At 49.4% G+C, this 4399-nt stretch overlaps 1 long non-coding RNA gene across 1 annotated transcript; it reads left to right on the forward strand.

Annotated features, from left to right (window-relative positions):
* Positions 1–316: 316 nt before the first annotated feature.
* LOC308482960 lies at positions 317–2068 on the forward strand. Its single transcript, XR_013989519.1, has 2 exons — positions 317–398; positions 1822–2068. It is a non-coding gene; the product is annotated as an uncharacterized lncRNA (long non-coding RNA).
* Positions 2069–4399: the final 2331 nt, after the last annotated feature.

A 4399-nucleotide genomic window follows, 5' to 3' on the forward strand; every position in this document is an offset into this window, starting at 1 on the left:
TTTAAACTGCTGACCTTCTGATCAGAAAGCCCAAGAGACTCAGTGGTTTAGACCACAGTGCTACCTGCGTCCCTTTTCTGATAGTAAGTGCTGTTCAACAGTTGAATGGACTGCCTCGGAAGGTGGCGGACTCTCATTTCTTAAGGTTTTTAAACAGAGGCTGGGTGGCCATCTGTCAGGGATTCTTTAGCTGTGATTCCTGCATTGCAGGGGGTTGGACTAGATGGCCCTTGTGGTCCTTTCCATAGAACTTTACGGTTCTATTATTCTATGGCTGCCAGGCTACAAATGTTTCGCTCTTCTAAAAGACAGGCCTTCTGCGTTACATTCTGAGCTTTGGAGCAGGGAGAGTGGGGGAGGTGTTTGGGAGTGGTATCTTGCCTGATACACCTTAAAAGGTTTGTTTTCATGTTGTACTCTCACTACTTACACAATCAGCCTGCTCTCTCTGTGTGGCTGCCATGACATGATGCTGCTGCCGGAGGCTTCGCTGGAGCTTTGCTGCCCCCTGCTGCTCTGCACTAGGAATGTGAAGTAGTTTTCGAGAGTGGGGCTTCATTTCAGCCTAGCCAGAATGCTCCAGCAAGTTTCTACCCTTCCACATGCCAGTGTGGTGTGGTGGTTAAGAGCGGTAGACTCGTAATCTGGTGAAACAGGTTCGCGTCTCTGCTCTTCTACATGCAGCTGCTGGGTGACCTTGGCCCAGTCACACTTCTCTGAAGTCTCTCAGCCCCACTCACCTCACAGAGTGTTTGTTGTGGGGGAGGAAGGGAAAGGAGAATGTTAGCCGCTTTGAGACTCCTTCAGGTAGTGATAAAGCGGGATATCAAATCCAAACTCTTGCTCTTCTTCTCTCATGCCACGTGCATGGCCATCTCCACTTGGTTGCTGATTATTTCTCCAGGATTTGGGAGTCTGGGTGGCAGAACGTCCAAACGGTCCCCTGTCCCCTTTCCCATTATGAATCCACTTGCAGAGTGTTTCTGCACATGCAGCCCCGGAGTGGGATCTGGGCCTGCATTTGCTCCTAATGACACACACTAAATCCTGAGGATCCATGAAAGCTTAAGCTACAAGATAGCCTTCCCCAGGCTGCTGATGCCCTCCAGAACATAGAACAACAGAACAATAGAATTGTAGAGTTGGAAGGGATCACCAAGGGTTATCTAGTCTAGCCCCCCGCAATGCAGAGACTGATGGGAGCTGCCATCCAAAACATCCAGAGAGCACCACCAGCCTGGGGAAGAGTGCTGCTCTATGGAAATCTATTAGCCTTTAAGGTGCAACTGGACTCTTAAGGGGAAGGGCTACAGGTCAGCAGTAGGGCCTCTGCTTTGCATGCAAATCCCAAGCTCAGTTCCTGGCACCTCCAGGCAGGGTGGGAAAAGCCTGAGGAGCTACTGCCAGTCAGTGCAGATAGTACTGAGCTAGATGGACCAGTGCAGCCACACTCAGCATCCGGCAGCTTCCTACGGTCTTCCGGTTTTTGTTTTCACCTGCCTCAAGGGAAGGTGTCTTCTGTTTCCCTGTCTGAGCAAAGGAGAAAAGACTCCTGGGAATGTCTCCTGCTCAAGCTCTGTTGATGGAGCAGGAGCTGCACCAGAGACAGGCCCTTCCAGTTAGCCCCCTACCCAGGAGTGATGGCTCCCTTCTGACACCCCATGCTCTGCTGGCAGCATTCGTCAGCAGCATATTTCCTTCCATGGCAGCTGCCACCTGCATTAACATAATTAATTATATTAGGGGCTGGTGGATTAGCCGATTATGAATGTGCCGATGTTCTAATTTTCCTTTAATTAATTTGTTTTGTTTACAATGCAGCAACATCTGTAGTGTCCCCACTGGACTGTACCAGGAATGAGGCAGGACGTTTCTCCTGGGAACTGAGGAACTCTTCCGCATGACAGAACTGTCTTTGAAAATCCATCATTTATTTCTAGGTTGATGTTTAAATACACATTTGAAGGGGCCAAGCAACTCTTGGCTGCATCTGCCAGCAGCCATCCTCTCTTCTGCTCATCAACATCTATGAAATTTTCCTGCTTAATAAAACTTACCAAGCATCCTATAGCAAGAGTTGCTTTGAACTGCCATACGCAAAATCCATTAACACAGCTGAGAGATTTAAGTGCTGTGTGGGTCATTTTCTCCCTATTATCATTTTCTCAGTATTTGCCCAGCCATGCCTACACTAAGCTTGAAGATATATATTAACATTTGTAGAGGGCTGAAGGCAGCTTAAAAGAGGAATCAAATTTCACTTTCATTGCTGGTCAAAAAGGTTTTTCAGGTTTTGTTATTGCATAAGAAACCTGCTGCACCTGTTTGGCCAAATAAGACCATAGGATAAAATAAATGTTTGTGTATACTCCTGGGACAGGACTGATGCCTATTTAATTCTCTGGAAAACTATTATCTGACTCTAGCTTGGACACAGAGCTTTTAAGTGCAATCCATGTCATGGGATGCGGGTGGCGCTGTGGTCTAAACCACTGAGTCTAGGGCTCACTGATCAAAAGGTCAGCAGTTTGAATCCCTGCGATGGGGTGAGCTCCCATTGTTCGGTCCCTGCTCCTGCCCACCTAGCAATTCGAAAGCACATCAAGTGCAAGTAGATAGATAGGTACCTCTTCACCGGGAAGGTAAACGGTGTTTCCGTGCGCTGCTCTGGTTCGCCAGAAGCGGCTTAGTCATGCTGGCCACATGACCCGGAAGCTGTACACTGGCTCCCTTGACCAGTAAAGTGAGATGAGTGCCGCAACCCCAGAGTCGTCCGCGACTGGACCTAATGGTCTGGGATCCCTTTACCTTTACCTATGTCTGGAAGGAGCGGAGGAAAGCCAAGTATGTATAAGCCCTAAATCTCAACAGGAAGTGATCTGGCCATAACAAGAGACAGATGTCTAGATCCCCCACTTTCAGATCACCTTCTTCCTATCCAGTTGAGAAAACAAGGTCTGGAGTGTGGCCTGCCACATGCATTGGGCTGATGACATGTTTGGTTGTCATGGCAGTCATGAAGTCCTGAGCCACCCCAGAACCAGTCACCTCAACATGGATGTTGAGGTCCCCTGGAAACAGCAGTCTGAGTCCTCAACACCACCTCCCAAACCAGCTCTGTCAGCTCAGGCAGGCAGGCAGGCAGGCAGGCAGACTGCTAGGTGGTAAACCAGCAGAATCCCTAAGCTGTGCCAGATGCCCAATGCCAAGAACAAACCATCTAGATCCCTCCTCAACTGGACAGAGAGCCTGGAGAGAGAGACGGAATCTCTGCAGGCTACAGCAACCCCCCTTCCCCGACCCTGAAGTCTGCCCTATTGCTGCACTGAGTCCCCACTTGGGCGAGACCAACTCATTCTTGCTCACCCACCCAGAGCTCAGTGATACAGACCAGATCAGCCTCCTCATCCACAATCAGATCATAGATGAGGGAGGTCTTCAGAGCCAACCTAGCATTCAGCAACAGCAGCCACAGACCCAAGGGTCAGCGGTGGAGCTACCTGTTCCGGCACTGGGAGCAGTGTACATCCGGGGGCATGGCTGGCGCGCGTCCCACGGGGCGTGGCGTGCACCGCAATTCCCCAGGTGTGGGGCTGGAGCTGGCATGTGGCAGAGTCACCAACTGCCTCTGCTGTGTGCCCCTTACCTGGCCTGCCCCACTGCCCACACCATAGCTCCCCTTACGCTCAGTTGGTTCGAGCACGGTGCTGATAATGCCAAGACTGCAGGCTTGACCCCCGTAAGAGACAGCTGCATAGTCCCCTCTGTTGCACTAGATGAATCACAGGGTCTCTTCCAACTCTATGATTCTGTACAGAACCATTGTGATTGCGGTCCCCCCACTCTCCCCAGCTTCCCTCTGTTATAAGAATTTTAAGGTCTCAAATATAGAATAAATATTCATAAATGCACACATATCTAAATTCATGAACCATGTGTCTGAAATAGTACAGGAGAGCAATCCTGAAGCCATTTTGATTCTCCCAATGACTTCAAATATTCCTCAGCAGTAAGGGAGGCAAATTGGGAAAGGCTTCCCATTGTCTTTTCGCTTACAAATCCTGACAAGGGCATATTTGTGTATGAACAGGGTGAGCCTGTGACCTGGATTCAGGAACTAAAGTATTAACTATCACAAAAGAATAGCCAGTCTGCCCAGGTAATGCAATCAACGACCATTATCAGGTATCCTGGCAGACATGATTTTTGCTGTAGACCACCTCCTATGATGTATGCATGATGACTGGGGGGGGGGGGTCTTTGGCTAAGGGGGCTGGGCAATGTCAAAAGTCTTTAAAGGTTCCTGCACACTTTGTTCAGCGTTTTTCCCTCCTTGGGAGGGGAGAACTCTGTTGCAACAGAAAAATAAAGATCTGCCTTGCTTTCCACTGGATCCTGC

This window comes from Podarcis pityusensis, assembly GCF_964106645.2.
Source record: "Podarcis pityusensis genome assembly, chromosome: 8".
Classification (NCBI taxonomy): Eukaryota; Metazoa; Chordata; class Lepidosauria; order Squamata; family Lacertidae; genus Podarcis; species Podarcis pityusensis.